Source organism: Sinocyclocheilus rhinocerous, unplaced genomic scaffold, assembly GCF_001515625.1.
Source record: "Sinocyclocheilus rhinocerous isolate Xijiao unplaced genomic scaffold, SAMN03320098_v1.1 scaffold1488, whole genome shotgun sequence".
NCBI classification, from domain to species: Eukaryota; Metazoa; Chordata; class Actinopteri; order Cypriniformes; family Cyprinidae; genus Sinocyclocheilus; species Sinocyclocheilus rhinocerous.
In genome coordinates, this window is record NW_015633542.1 from 405003 (window position 1) to 422448 (window position 17446).

The 17446-nt window shown below is 36.6% G+C and overlaps 1 protein-coding gene across 1 annotated transcript in view; it reads left to right on the forward strand.

Moving 5' to 3' along the window:
* Nucleotides 1-2425: 2425 nt before the first annotated feature.
* Nucleotides 2426-17446, forward strand: part of LOC107744392 (cadherin-22-like) — a 215524-nt gene continuing 200503 nt past the window's right edge. Inside the window, exon 1 of the mRNA XM_016558018.1 lies at nt 2426-2560. The gene's annotated coding sequence lies outside the window, so the exon portion shown is untranslated. The remainder of the gene's footprint in view (nt 2561-17446) is intronic.

Here is a 17446-nt window from a genome sequence, read left to right on the forward strand (position 1 = left end):
TTTTCACAGTTTCTCTTAGAAAGTGAATGTGAATTCAGGTTCTGTCACAAACGCTGGTTTTGCATTGGTAGCAGTGCTGGGAAACTGGAAACTATTTACCAAGCTTCTTATAATTTAAAGTAGTTAAACCGCAGACAAGCTACTTTTTAGTAAAATCAGTAAGCTACACACCAAACCTTTACCACTTATAACTAAACATTTTACTTCAAACGAGAAAACAGGGGTTAAAATGAATTGTGAATCATTTGTTTGAACAGTTTGTTGTTTATTTGAAACAAATCAGTTGACTGAAATGAATTGACTTCACAATCCACAACATTTAAGAGATTGCATTTTGTTATAAAATGAGATGAAAAATACAGCAGTATAGTGTTGCATGCTGCACCACTGTTCATTGAAAAAAAAAAAAACTTATTTTAGTATTTAGTTATTCTAGTATTTATTTACGTTCAGCGATAGAGGAGGATGTGAAAGAGAGCGAGAAAGATGCAGGTAAGAGATTTTTACACTAGATTAGTGTCTGTGCTAGAATTAGATTCATAGCCTTCCCCAGATACAGAGGGTGGACCGGGGCTAGTTGTCACATGTCAATGGGCTGTACCTCAATAAATGTGAGGTAAACTCCACACCAGTCCAAAATCCAGTGTTGGTCATGTCACTAGTAGCACACGTACATCACGGAGATGTCTATTTTACATCTGCAAGACGTATTTTTTAGAGTGTTTGCTCATCTGCAATATGTTACATGCCCGCCATATTGAATTATATCGCAAACCCAGTTTTTTCTATCTTCTTCTGCTGTGTTTATCGAATCTTCACCAAATTTGGGTCAGATCACCTTCAGACCATGCCGGCCAAAAGCTGTGGAAATCTTTTTTAATAGTCCATTCCGTTCATCCATAATTCCACGATGAGAATGCTAACCAGGAACCGGGTTTGTGTCTTTGCAATGGTTACTTTGACAAATTACTTAAAATGTTTCCATCAGGTGGCGCTGCCATTAAATTGATTCTGGATTATTGTTGTTATGGCACATGTTAATGACACTTGCTGAATTCGGAACCGCATACTGGCATATAAGTAGGGTGACCATACGGGCCATTTTTAGGGACGCACCCTTGCCAGGATTTCTATATTGCCTAAAATATCCAGGTTTTGGCTGTTTGCACTGCAGATCGATCGTTGTATGACATTATTTCACGAGAGCTGTAGAGAGCAGAGCAGACTGCTCCTTATGCTTTCAAATCGCTCTCGCGGTACTTAAGTGTCATACAACGATCGGTGCGCAGCTTCAAGTCGAACGAACGAACAAACAAACAAACAAACATGTGCGCGTATTTGCATCGCTTTGATCGTTCTCACCCTCTCACGCGCGACACGCCACGATTGGTCGATTATGTACAATACCTGCATGTTATTGGTCAAACTACTTTGGATGTTTTAGGCAATATAAAGATCCTGGCCAGGACGGAACGAACATGTGCGCGTATTTGCATTGCTTTGATCGTTCTCACCCTCTCAAGCGCGATGCGCCACGATTGGTCAATTATGTACAATACCTGCATGTTATTGGTCAAACTACTTTGGATGTTTTAGGCAATATAAAGATCCTGGCCAGGACGTGTCCCATATAAGTGGCACATATGGCTACCCTACATACAAGTCTTACTACTTTTACCATATCTTCTATATAATGTAGTATACCTTCATATCAATATTACAGTATCAATTTAGTAACAGCGGCTCGTAATGGTCAAAAGTTCAGTAAGCAACTGTATGATTTTTTTTTTTTTAAATGCGATTACCAATTAAATTTACTTGTATCTTGCGCTGTCGCATTTGACACCATGCACACACAAAAGAAAAAAAAATCGAGAACTGAAAAAAAAAAATTGAAGTAGAAAGACTAAATAAAACGTACACCTAATCTTATTTACAACTGCGAAAAATAATTGCTGCTTACTTCTATTAGAATCGGTGTGTAGCATGATTAGTGTATACGACTGTTCATGTTTGTATTCATTATTTTTTGTGACATCAGTTAAAAAAATGCAAAGTCGACAGAATCAGAAGAGCTTTATTGATGTTTTTTTTTTTCTTCTGGTTTACAGCACTTACTGTACTAATGAGCAAGAAGATGCAATATAAACATCTTGACAGGAAACAGAAGGTATGTGCAAACGACGATAAAGGATATGAATGAGGTCCATTTTATGCAAGAAAGGCAAATTAAACATTTCTTTCATAATGCATACGTAGAGGGTTAACACAAGTGTGCAAGCAGCAGTATGTGAACTCTCAGCCCTGCTCTTATTCAGTCAGTTCTGTTCATCGCCGCATGAGGCTGCGCGCCGCTGTCAGACGCGCGCGCCGGAGACAGAAGAGACTCTCATCACGCGCGGAGGGGAGAGCAGAGCAGGCATCGCATCGCACCGCGTCTGTCCCCAGCGCTCACACCGCGCCGCATTGAGGATCGTACCCTTATAGAGGAGCAGCACGAATTACGCGCAACACAGTGCGTAAAATCCACAGCCGAGGCTTCAGTGTGACTGCGCTTCAGGTAAAGCTCCTCTCTATAAACTTATGCTTTTACAGAGACTTATAGCCACTGCATGTGTCCAACTCTCAGATTCTTATGTAGAACATCTATTGAGATGTGTAATACGGCTGGAGATGTGTCTGTAAGGCAGATACTATGGCATATAGAAGGGCTACGCGCAACTTGTTGCCGGTAGTTTGCGTCTGAATCAATAAGCCGTTTCATCTTTAATGCATCTTTTGTTTTCAGATATTATCGATACGTGTATTTACCTGAACGAAAAGTTGAAAAGAGTGGCCTAGATATTCTATAGACACCGGCTGATGTGTTATTGAGATGGTCATCTATTGTTCAGGTTCAAAATCCGCTGATATAGACCGAAATGATTGATTATGGCAGTGATTTATTGGATTAGTTTGGCAGATCATTCAAAACATGGTGTCTGTGTCAACTTGCTGGTATTTTCCAACTGTATATACAAATGCACTATATATATATATATATAGGGTGAATACAGGTGGAACCCTTTTATGTCCAATAATATCGTACTATGTTATGATCTATCGTTTTAGTGACGGAAGAATAGGCTACACACATAATGATAAAGATGATTAAGCTTGTCCCATTTAACCTGTATATGCACTCTCTGTATCTGAAATAGAGTTTCTCTGTTTCTTTTCATTGATGATGCATATTTTACAGTGACCATGGGTTGTGTTTTTTTCACCACTGTAACTCATCTTGGCAATATTTTAGTATCACGCCAGTACTGAAACTTGAACAGTGTGTTGTAGGATTATCAAGGGAACTTCAGTCTTGATGTGCTTGAGTGAACGGAGGCTTGGCTCCTTTGAGTGTTACTGAGGTGTCACCTATTGATCGGTTGACATTTATTGACAACAACAGACACAATATTCTCTTTAAATTTCCCATGGATCACATGGAAGTATAGGCTAATGGTGTGTTCAAATCATCTCGGAAAGATTGAATTTAAGAGTTGGTCGCACGTGAACTTCCCCACAAAGTAGTAATTAGGTGTGGGGACCTCCACACCAGTCCAAAATCCAGTGTTGGTCATGTCACTAGTAGCACATGTACATCACGGAGATGTCTATTTTACATCTGCAAGACGTATTTTTTAGTGTTTGCTCATCTGCAATATGCTACACGCATAATGATAAAGATGATTAAGCTTGTCCCATTTAACCTGTATATACACTCTCTGTATCTGAAATAGAGTTTCTCTGTTTCTTTTCATTGATGATGCATATTTTACAGTGACCATGGGTTGTGTTTTTTTCACCACTGTAACTCATCTTGGCAATATTTTAGTATCACGCCAGTACTGAAACTTGAACAGTGTGTTGTAGGATTATCAAGGGAACTTCAGTCTTGATGTGCTTGAGTGAACGGAGGCTTGGCTCCTTTGAGTGTTACTGAGGTGTCACCTATTGATCGGAATTTAAATCTGCTCATTTAGATTGGAAATTATTGATTATTGGTGGGATTTATTGGTTTGGTAGATCATTTTGAGTATTGTCAATAACATTTTGCCTAAAAGGGCTACAAATCTCAACCAGCATGATGTGCATATTCTGAAAAATAACATTTCTGTATTTCTTAGTATTGACTAGGGCATATATTATAGGCTTGTGTAACATTATTTAGAATCACTTCAATATTTAAACAAGGAATGATTTCTGTAATATTCAAGTGATGATCTCATGTGTTTGACTCAATGGAAGTTGATTCCTTTGTGCGTTAGAGGAATCCTGATGTTTAGAAACCCTCCAAAATGACATTTCGGCACTTTATTATCACCAAAACAGTAAGTTGATTTAGTACAGCCTTTGATTAGCTGAATTTCGTCATGCTTTGGTTGTTTTTGTAGATAATTGAGTATTTAATGAATATCACAATGAGAACACCCCCTTCTATTTATATTTAGTCAGTAATGAACTTCCTATTTCTGGTTAATTCATGCATGTGTGCGTATGTGCATTAGACATCTAATGCATAGACTTACTGATGCATGTAATGGTTAATTATGTTAATTTTGGCTCTTTAGTGATTGGCCACATCATGACTACATGCTACATGTGCTTGCAAAGTGGATAATCTTTTTTCAATAAGTAAAATATGGCACTGTTAGTTGCAGACTATGTTTGCATCCATGATTCCTGCATTTGATTTTGCATGCATTTGGATTGCTTAATAACTACATTCCCCAATGCATGTTTACACATTTTCTTTATCTTGTAGTTTCCAGTAAGAGCAAGGCAGCTTTGACCATGTGGTGCTTATCCACATCGATAAGTCGACATCTCTAAAGGTTTGACTCCTGAGCGAGCACATGGCTTTCATGTCTTCTACGTGTGTGGGAAAAACTCAGTGTAGCAAGGGAGGCACTGTGTGAAAGTTGACAGCGTGTCCTCTCTCGTTCACGAACCGGTGGCTGTTTGCCCCTCGTTGTGTGCCGACATGATCTCAGTTTAATCCTCAAGCGTCTCGGCTCTGTTCTCGCTGATTGTTGTCATTTACCCAGCTCCCCATTGGGCCCCTTGGAGCCCGTGTTGGAACTCGATATCCAATCAGTGATTTAGATTATCCAATTAAGCGACTGATGTATGTCCAGAGATGCCTTAAAGCATCACACCCTTCGGATTATCCGCCGCTAATGAAACCTGAGTTGCGTCAGCACATTCCAGCTTGCATGTAATTATCACATAAATTTTTAATGCAGCCCACAATTATAAACAGAGCAATGTTAATTATCGGCTGCTTTCACCTTTCACTCTGTGGCTATATATGAGTGTCATTGCATTCCTATGCATTTGCTGAGTGCTATTGACAGCTGTGTTGATATACGATCTCATGCACCGCCGTGCCGCCCATAATGCGACTGCAGAGGCCTGTCAGCAGTGCTTTTCCATACAAGCACATACATGCTGCGAACTCACATAAACGAATGTGTTATAGATTCGTCATGATTTATGTCTCGCGACTGGCTGCGTCGCCTTCGGGTCCTCAGACTCAGGGCCCAGACACGCGGCCCTCTTTGATAGATCGTGTGGAAGAAGCGATGTGCCACAGACAACATTGATTACCTTTTACTGAGTCTGAGTATAAACCTTAGCGCAGCGGGACTGCGAGGGTGGGGGAGGTTGATGTATGTTGCCTGAGGGGCGGTAGAGATGACAGATATGGGTTACAAATGAGAGAGGTTTTATGACTCCTGGAAGGAGGACCATCAGGCCCGTTTAATTGATCTCGGTCTGGCGGTGGAGTTCAGGGAGAGCCGCTGCAGTTTTGCACCTGCTTTAGGTGCCTCTGCCGCAGACCTTTGCTTAAATTATCTGCTGTGTTACGATCCCACACCTGCTCCGAGATCCGGCTCATGCCAAAGGAATGCGACCCCCCGTGTTTCCGGCCTCGCTGTCTTCCTGACTGTGTGGGCTTTTCACCCAGTTGCCCGTGAAACAACGGCTGCTTTCTCACTGTTGTTGTGAAGTAGAGTGGGCGATATGTATGTGATGAAGTCTCGCAGCAGAACTGAATAGTTTGGTTAACATTTAGCACTGATAACAGCTTCGTCTTTTCATAAAGTTAAATATATTAAGTCTTAATTAAATCTTTATATATCTACCGTTAGTTTTTTTGAAAGTCAACATGGCATTTGCATCCAGTGCAAACGTATTTCCATTGTAGGGGCGCTTTGGCCACCTTGACAGAATCAGAAAATGTCTGAGATCACATTAAAAAGCTGGGATTTGGTTTTTCATTTAAAACTGGAAACATGCTAAGTTTTATGATCCTGAAGAAATAAACAAATTTATATTACATAGAGATTTTTTTTTTTTTTTTTTTTTTACATGCGCACATTGCACAAATATAGAGTTTCTCACTCAAAGCATGTTGGAGATCATCTGGGTTTGTTCATCCCAGCCATAAGAAAAAATGGAACTTATGGAATACTAAAATATTATACTTTCTATGCAAATTATTAATAATATATAAATAAAATTGTAAATAATTTTGTTCTAATTTGATGTAAAATAAAAACTTAATTTTGCAAAAACTTAGAAAAATAAAAATAAAAGCAAATTCAGTTTCACTTGATATCAGACTTTTACACTTTTCACTTGATTCACTGTACTTTATACACACACATACACACATATATGTGCACAAACTACTGTTTTGTCAAGATAACAAAAGCAAGAAAGAATATGGACTTTCATATGTGCTGTTATGTATTTACATGCTTCTGACTACATAGTTAAAAAAATTAAAATAAATGGACATTTTGTTGAAACTACTCATTCGTTTAGCTCTATTTCAAGATCTTTTGTTTTTTTTCCTCATGCATTTTTTTTTAGTCTGCCTTCTTGGCAGATTTTTTATTTTTTATTTTTTAGTCTGAATGGGAACTACATCAGAAGTGTGTAGTTTAGAGGCACCACTGGACTCATTTTTATCCTTTAATGTGACGCAATTTAGAATATTTCAGAATATTTTATGAGAAAACTGGCTAGATTTGATTTTACACATTGATGGGATCAATAAAAGTTGCAAATGCACATGAGAATGTAGCGAGACCTGAATGTTTGCTAATGCAATGGCTCATTTTCTATTTGGCTATTTGTTTACATTATAATAGCTTTAGATGCATGAGCGTGTTTTGCACAGACAGCACATGCATCAGAATGGCTGGATTAACACACAGGAATGTTGATTTGAACAGAATATTTGCTTTTAAACATAATTTTTCATTCAATTCACTCTCAATATGTTATCCACAAAGCTTTATACCTTTGAAATAAAGAAGGTATTATTAGAATGAACGCAGTGTTTTACCTTGTACCAGATTTGCCTCTGTCATTATTCCCTGTGCCGTCAGTAGTGAAGCGTGCATACAGCAGTGGAATGAAATGAAAAGCTGTGTGTTTTTTCAGGTAACCGTAATTACATGCAGGTCAAGTGGCTTTTTCAAATGCGTTTTTTTTTGGAGCGCCACAACAATAATTCAGTAATTACTGTCATTACTCTGTCAGGCTGTATTACTGTTACTCAAAGCGGTACCCTTGAGAATGAGTCTTTATTTGAATATGGAAAATGTGTGTTTTTTTTGTTGCATGCAACAGAGCCCTAAAAACATTGTGTATGATAAATTATTGATTTTTAGCATGTAGCAGCAGAATGACATGGTGAGACTGCTGCTTTTAGATTGAATGTCTGTGAAGGAAATGTTTTGAGCTTAAAGTTCTGATTTACGAAAATGTAGTGAAATGCAAAACGATTCATAAATGTTATTTGCGTCATTGTGCTTTCTGTATTTTGCAGACAGTTGCAAATGAGTTGATCTCTGTGCAGACTGTAATTCACAAATTTATCAATCTGTCTTTTCACCCCAGTTGTTGCAGATATTATAATTTGGGATGATGAATGTTGCATGACGCATTAATAGAAAAAAATTGCAAGCATTTTCCCAAATTCGGATCAACGATCATTTTCAAAGCGATGTGAAATCTGTCAGTTTTGACTGACAGGAGGATTCATAAAAATAAACAAATGTGAAACTGACTCCCTCTTCACGATTTCAGAGTGCAGTTTAATAGTTTTTTTCTTAATGATGGTCATCCAGTAGCATGTTACCATGTCAATTTATCTTTGCTGGATGAGTTGACATTTGTCAGAGGAGACGGCAGTAAATACATGTTAGAATGTCTCACATGAGCTTCTTCTGACATCTACGTGTTTTTCTGGAGAAAGAGAGCTGCTCTGCTTTGTTGCTCTGTCAATGGTCCGTACGTCGCCCGCAGTGCTTCCTGGCAGACGCACAAACAATATATATATAAATAAGTACATTAACAATAATTAATTTTCATGCCATTCAGTGGAACGCAGTCGATTTTCGATGGTAATTAACCAGCACTAAACAGGCTGTCTGTGATTGCTTTAGAGTCCCTGAAGACATTTTTGTTGCTCAAAGGTTGCTCTTCATTGCTCAGGAGATTTTATGTTTCATTTAACCCTTGACTTTGTCTCAGATGTTTCTCCTAAAATTCTGTACAAGAAGAAATAAAACTAGATGCAATTGGCGATTTATAGTAGATATGGCGGATGGCTCAGATCATTTGGTCTGAGTTTTGCATGCATTTGCTATCTTGGCAAATCTGAGCACAGTTTGAAACATTGAGCTCTTTTCTGAAACTCTAGAGGAGACGCATGCGAGATTTCTGGGCTCTTTTTCACAGACAGTCCTCTGAGAAGCAAGAGACTTTAGTAAAGTACTCCGTTTGCTCTTCATTTAATCTCAACGCTGTCTAAGAAATATGTCAAGTCAAGTCAAATGTATTTGCATAGCACTTTTCACAATACATAATGTCTCAAAAGCAGCTTTACAGAAAATCATGATGGTAATGTTTATGATATCTAAATATCTTCATGCCTTATTGTCGCATTGAGCAGATTAGAGCTGGATGATAATATAGTTACATTTTGTAATTCAAACAATCAAGTCGTTGAGATTTGCTATATAGTATATATATCGCTTTATGTGAACATGCTGTATGAATGCAAATAAAGTTGCATATACTATATATATCCAACTTAATATATATAGCTGGACAATAATATAATTACATAATGCATTTAGCAAGAAAATAAACAATCAAGTAGTTGAGTTTTGCTATATAGTATGGATCGCTTTACGTGAGTATGGATAAAGTTGCTATATATCCAACTTTATATTTATGAGATATGAAAGATATCTCGTTTCAAGAGGAGTCAACATGAAATCGAAAGTCTCGCTGTACATTTTTTTTCTCACATTGAATCACCTTAAACTTATTCATCATACTTTATACATATGCGTTATGAAACAACTTCTGCAGAAGAAGTCAACATGAAATCATTTATTTTTTCTCATTAAACAATCTTTAAAAAATCATATTCAAAAAGTACAATGGATTTTGGATGTCATTTCATGTTGTGCAGTTTGTGATGAAACCGCTAGTGATGGAAGATCGAATTAAAGGATCTTTAAATCTTGTTTAGCAAAATGAATTAATCATTTTTCAAGTCAATTTGTTCATTTGGTTCATTTTAGCAGAATATTATTAAAATGTTACCTGTTAATAGCCAGATTCCCCAACACATCTACTACAACGCAAACGTTGATCACATTTCAAATAAGACAAAACTATAATGCAGCCAAGGCCAAATTATAAGAAACCGAAATGATTAGTTTACTAGGTTAGTCTTGGTTAGTTTTAGTTAGGCTTTGGGTCCGAGTCATTTGTTCTTTTGTCACGTGACTGCTTCCTGGATCAGTATCTTACAGTCAGTAATACTAATGTAATGTTGTATTTGTTGTATGTTATATTTAGGAATGATCAAAAATGATTTTTTCCATCATACGGAATAAAGTTAAACCATTAACCAACTCTTTATTGCCACATTCGGTGTTATGGCAAAGATATAAATATGAGAAATGTATCAATTGTATGACATAAAAAGCTACAATTTGAGGCCAGAAATGCATGATTTAACCATAAGAGTAAAAAAAAACAAGGAAGGTTGGGAATTATATTAACTAATTTCTGTATCTAATACGACTGTTACAAAAGAACGGACGACTCTGGAGGTAAACGAATCATTTCTGTTTCCTGTACAGAACACAAAATGAATGAATCACTCTTTAGATGACTCGTTGTTCCCGAGTCATTTTAAAGATTCGTTCAAAATTAACAAATCTTTCACGAACGTCCCATCACTGAAACCGCAGCTTTCATTCGAGGACTTTTTCTCTCCAGGTTTCTCTCTCCTCTTAAAAACTTCCACACACCATCCAGTTAGAAATTTTAAAATGCTGCAGAATTATGTAGGTTTCTATTCCTCTGTGGTCACTTCTATTCCGCTGATAACCCATCTCCACAGGCTCCACCGGTGCTGGATTTGTTCGGACAAGCCTTTCCTTACCTAGTAATGTCCGGAGACCTCAAACCTCTTCCCAGTCCAGGACTGGATGGTCTGTAAGCCTCCGAAATGATCAAGATTCAGTCTGAACTTCTCCCTCGGCCGCCCAGACTGCAGTCCACGCAGATACTTGGAGGCGTAACCCATTGATAGGATGAACTCCCTGTCGGCACTTCACTCGCGGTTGCTATCAAAGTAAGCCCTCAATTCCAAACGGTTCCCTGAAAATGATTCATCTTGTTGAGTTATTGCCCGTTGTTCACCTCTATCTTTCAAGAGCGCGGCAGTATTACTGGAGCCATTCATATTTGATTATGGCTATTGCGGACGGCTCTGGTGCAGCTCGTGGATTTCCAATCTCTAGGAATGTGTGTTGATTTTGTGAGCGAGCGGCCGTTTGGTTAAGCCGGGTGACCCTACATCACGAATTTGACACGAGGCCTGCCATCTCAGGCAAGCTTTGATCAGATCCGCTGACGGACGTTTCTGGTCCCGATCGTACGGCCCACCGCCGACCCCGGGACCAAGGTGAACTTCAGATGAAATCACGCACGGAATACTGTTTTTATTCAGCTCGGGTGATGGCGTGTGAAATAATGACCGTATTACTCACGATATGAGTCAGCCTTTCAGTTTGATTTAGGTTGATTTTTTGCACCCAAAACTAGACCTGAATAATGATGACTTCCAAACACTGAAAAATCAGAGAAAGGGTTCATATTTAAAACAAACCTTAAAATATAGACACAATACTAAAAATTTAAAGAGTAGACATCACCATAGATGGATGGATGGATGGATGGATGGATAGATAGATAAACAAATCTTTGAAGTTTTGATATTTGTTTTTTATGATTTAACTGTATTTACTCTGTATATTTATTGTCGTAATATCAGCTTTTGAAGTAAAAAATGTTCTTTCCTTATATTGTATTATATAGATTATTTTAATTATTTATTTATTATATCACGATTAAGCACATATTTTACCCACAAATTCTCATCATTATAAAACACAAAAAAATAACAAAGTAAAATAACAAAGTTTTTTTTAATGAATTAATATTTATTTATTATTTTGTATGTGTGGTCTTAACTGTAATTACTGTACATTTATTGTCATAATTGCAGGTTTGATATTGCAGGTTTATATATGATTATATTATATTTAAGAAAATATATACAAATTACACTGTGTATTAAGTAAAGTAAATGACGTCAAAAAAATATTTCAAAACCTCATCATATTTCACTCCTTTATTATTTATGTTGTACCTAAGATTATATTATATTATATTATATTTTATCACATTAGTTATTTAACTTGCATTATATGGCAAATAAGCACATTTTCTTCCCAGAAATTATCATCATTATAAAATGCAAAATATATATATATATATATTATTTTGTATATATGGTCTTGTTGTGAACGTTATTCCAAAGCTTGTCTTTGTGATATTTTTATGAATAATTCCTAATGGATATAATCATATTATCAAAATTAGGTGTATTTCCTCTATATGTTTATATTAAGAGAGATATGTTTATATTATATTATCCTGTTTCACTTTAAAAATGTGACATTACAGAAGCAGAGTTGTGATTGCTGTTGTAAGTTGGTTTGATCAGTCACTCATTCATCCGTGGAACCAGCACCTCTCCTCTTACTGCATCAAAACTGCATTTTGTGACATTATTGCAGACAGATTGAAATTTTCCATGCCGTGTTGAGCGCTGACTTTGAGGACGGCAGTGTTTCAGTGACAGTGTGCAGTTTATCTCTGACAGTGTGTGTGTGTGTGTGTGATAGACTGAACCAGAATGATGGTGGCATGAAAGAAATAAAGAGAAAAAGAGAGTTTGCCTGCTGTCAGGCGGCATGACTCCAGTGGGCTGATGGTCTGTGGCTCAGGTGGGAGTGAAACAGGAAGTTAAAAGCTCGACTAAGTCATGCAAACTGGTCCGGAAAGGGAGATAGTGCTTCTGGAAGGAAGAAAATCACCAATGAGATCTTCTCGATATGTCAGTTGTTCCTCCTAGACAGCTATTAGATCTTATATCACATTTAAACCAGCATTACATCAGCCTCTAGTTATCCATATCAGCTTTGGAAACCTCATATCGGTGGTCCACTGAACACCATTCAGACTTGTGTGCTATGAAAGAGCAATGCCATTTTCCTCAGGGAGCTGTTAGTCTCTCATCTTATGGTTAGTAATAAGATAAGTACAGATATGAGAGATCAGCATATTCTGGCCTTGATATCAGTAATGATATACATGCATATAGAAAAACACACGCTCTCAGTATATAAATGTGTCATCTTTTTACTGGATTTTGTTAAAATGTAAATTAGTGACAGCACAAAAGCTGTATACGTGAAATTATGTTCATACAGCAGTTATAGAGCGCTTTACGAGTGTGTATGGAAGCATGCATTACAATAGCACATGCAAATAGATGTTTCAGCCTGTTATTATGTGCTGGTGATTTTATATGAGCTGCTTTGCATTGTATCAGATTATGCCACATGTATAAATAAGTCTCTGGCAATAACATTAATATTTTGCTGTGTTTTTTTTAAGCAAGGATAGCAGTCATTATAGTGTAGAGATGCTCAATGGGATTTAAGTATGAATGTTTACATAAAAAACATTTGTAAATATGGCAGCTGCTTCAGCATGTATGGCTTGACAATTCAACATCCAGATTTTAATAATTTCTGGATTTGCATCTCGCTGCGTCCTAAAGTGGATGTGCTCTGGATTTCCTTCTTTGGTTCAGTTTTGTTTAGTTTTGTATGTGTATCTGTTTGTGTAGGGTTACGGTCACAATATAAGACAAAAGCGGCCTGTTCTGAATCTGCATATGTACATGATTATATTTTACATATATTATTTTTATTTATTATTATATGTATCATATATTACACACTTTAAATATATTTTCCATTTTATATATATATATATATATATACACACACACACAAATTGTTACATTAACAGTATTTTCACATGTAAAAGTTGTTTCTGCATTCTTTGGATTTAGCTTCTTCTTAGTTCTTTTGCCATCATGTTTCATGCATATTTGAATTAAATATTTAGTACATGATTTAGTAGAAGAAACTAAAATAATAAGCCTATCCATTTAATTTCATATAATTATTTAATTTTTTAACTAAGTTTTTTTTGTGCCACAGAGGTTCTTTTTGGCCAAAGTTGTTCTTTGGACTTGACTAAAGAAACCCTAGGGAGCCTTAACGAAGCATTTTTCAAAGATTGCACGGTGTGAACGTGTGTTTCTCTATGTTTGCTGTCGAATCAAGTATGCCTGTGAGCTGTACGAACATATAAACGACTCTCACTGTGAATAAGTTATGATTCGACCACCGCACATCTCTTTCTAATGTCACACACTGTTGCAAGCGCACAAGTTTAATCTGAGGATACAGTGGGATTTGATCCAGTGATGCAGATCTCGGAGAGATTAGGACTGGTGCGGGACGTGACGAGCCGCTGGGCTTTTGCATGCGTTTCCCCGGTGTTTTACTGCTGTAATGGGCTTTGTAAGTTAATATCCAAGAGACACGAGAATTCGTCTGAGCCGGTCTCGGACTGCCCCAGTTCTCCGCGCTTCCCCGTCTTCATTAAAACCCAAGCACCGAGTGACAATAATCACTAAGGCTCGGCTCTTGCAATGATGTGATGGGAGTTGTTGTTGTGCGCCGCACGTTGAATATGAGAGATAATTTTTGACATATCACGGAGGTCACTGGCATCGCCTTGGCATCATTCGAGCGGTTTTGAGATGGCCGGACGGTCCTCATTTGATGCAGAGGACGTCAGCGAGAGAAGCGCGGCGGAGCAGTGCCTTTTCATGCTCTAATTTTGGCCAGATGCGAGTCCGCTGCATCCAAAGCCGTGACCTTTCTCTCGGTCACGGGTGAATAGTTTGGAGGCACATGGAACACTAGTCATGTTTGCTTAACGAACGCGTCCGTTGCTGGACGTGTGATGCAGATCTGCGTAGGCTAATGCACGTTGTGACGGTGCACTCTCAGATACTGTTAACAGCAGTGTGTTTGAATTATATGTGGCTTTGACCACAAAACCAGTCATAAGATTACATTTTTTGAAATTGAGATTTGTACATCATCTGAATAAGCTTTCCATTGATGTATGGTTTGTTAGGATAGGACAATATTTGGCTGAGATACAACTATTTGAAAATCTGGAATCTGAGGGTGCAAAAAAATCAAAATATTTAGAAAAAAAGCCTTTAAAGTTGTCCAAATGAAGTTCTTAGCAATGCATATTACTAATCAAAAATGAAGTTTTGATATATTTACAGTAGGACATTTACAAAATATCTTCATGGGACATGATCTTTACTTAATATCCTAATGATTTTTGGCATTAAAGAAAAATCGATAATTTTGACCCATACAGTGTATTGTTGTCTATTGCTACAAATATACCCCAGCGACTTAACACTGCTTTTGTGCTGCAGGGTCACATATCTGTGTGTGCGTGTTAGTTATCACAGCTAATTGACATGCTTTTCTCTCTGCCTGTTTTATGGTAATTTCATTTCTTGGTAATTTACTTCAGTTTGCTGAAGTGTATGTTTTGTGTTCGATTGCACAGATTTTCTTTTTAAATTGAAATAGACTGATTAACATTATTTTGTCCCTTTTGGAAAAGCACTGTGATATTTGTCAGATGTGATGCTGTGTTTTCCCATATTGCTGAATGATTACTGTATTCATGAATTGTGGTGTTTGCATGGTACTCCCGGCTACTTCAGGGAATACCATGGTATTTCTGTGGTATATTTCCAACAAAACAGAATCTCACAAAGAAATATCTGGATCATATTTCACCCCCACATTCATTCATTCATTTGTTCGTTCGTTCATTTGTTTGTTTGTTCGTTCGTTCGTATATTTTTCATAGATTTTTAATTATTTTGCAATAATTTTTCATGGGAATTAAGCACCATTCTCCAGAAATTTTTATTATTGTAATGCAATAAATAAATAAAAAAATGTAAAAATAACAATATAAATAAATAAATAAATAAAAACTAAAAACTAAATAAATTTAATGTACTCTTAGTTGTAATGTAGAAAAGTAATGTTTTTTTGTAAAGCTGCTTTGAAACGTTATGTTTCATGAAAAGCGCTATCCAAATAAATGTGAAATTTAAAATAAAAAAAATGTGGCAATGTCTTGTCTGGACAAAGATTTTTTTATGAAATCATTTATTTATTATTTTGTATGTGCATTTAGAAAAATGTATACAGTTTTAATAATAGTTCTTACAGTAAAATATATTTTTGTTTTAAATGTGTGTGTGTGTATATATATATATATATGTCCAATTTAATGAACAAGGGTGATTTATAATAATAAAATGGGCTTAATTTTTATTAATGCAAAATGAAATTTCAAATATTTGCCTTTTTATTATTTTTTTATTTTTTTAATATTCTGGTCATGTTCTTGATAGTTTTCTGACAATTACCCAGTAATACCATAGTACATTTATTTTAGTGTTTACCACATTTATCTGCATGAGCTTTATAGAGAATAACTGAACATATCTGAACTGAAACATAAAGCATCTGAACTTTGTTAAAGTCACTTTCCAGTCACCTCTAAAATACGTCAGATAAAGACTGTTCGAATCTGTGATCTGAACCCTCATCGCACATATAGCCAGATTTCGGATTAAATTGTTCCCTTCGGTTATAGCAATCAACCCATACGATTCCTACTCGAAATGAAAATGACATTTGAGAGAGACACATGTGAGCCTCCCGTAATTGGTTCAGGTGGCTATTTTACAAGGCGAAGATTTAAATGACATAATTCCCCGTGTGAAGATAAGAGCTGAGGGTTTAATTATGGCTTTATCGTACATGCTACAGCGTCACGTCATCGCCTGGGTTTGTTTACCGCTGGTGATTTACTACTAAAGGCGGTCTGTTACGTGCTGATAAAGCACTCATTACATGCAAGGTCTCAAACACGGATAAACGATTACAACACCTGGAGTGGAAAGATGCATCTTACTCAGCCTTTCAACTTGGATCCGTCAGACGTCACGCATCTATCTTTGCCTTTGCATTTTTTTGCACTTTCTTGCTTGTTTTTTTGCAGACTGGGAGATGAAAGGCTTGCATATGAAGCCTGTGTGTCTGGAAACATTTGTTCTTGTTGTTCTGATTGTTGTGATGATGCACGGGGGCGGACGGCTGATCTGAGGGGAACAGTCATTTAATTTCATTATTTAATGGTGGGCCCTCTTATTGTAGCAGGTCAACAGTCCTTCATGTTGAATTGACTGTCAGATGGCATTCTCTCGCTTGACGTGTTGGTGTATAACTAACTAAGTAACTGTTAGTGGTGTTAGTGGCTTATATGAACTAAACAAAACAACTTTGCTTATTCATCCTCATATCAATCCAGACGCTTATGGGAAAGTTGCTGTATGGCAGCACTTACTATGGTATGTCTAGCTATATTAGTTGTGTTTAGTGTAAATTATTCAAGTTTAATGTTGTCACACATTGGAAAGATTTGGTGTAGAAATTGCTCAGAAATTGCTAGTAAATTTCACAGTTAATCACAAAGAATCATCAAAAAACACAGTGAAAGATGAACATTATTAACATTAACATTAATAATATACATTCATAAACATTAATCATTTTGAATAACAAAGAATTGGCAAGTAACACATTGAAAATTTTTTTTTTTTAGAATTTTAAAGTAGAAACACCGAAATAGTATTTTCTTGTAAAACATGCTCTAATGATCTTTATTTTATTTACAATTTAAAAAAAATAATTTTGGAATATATATATATATATATATATATATATATACACACACACACACACACACACACACATATATA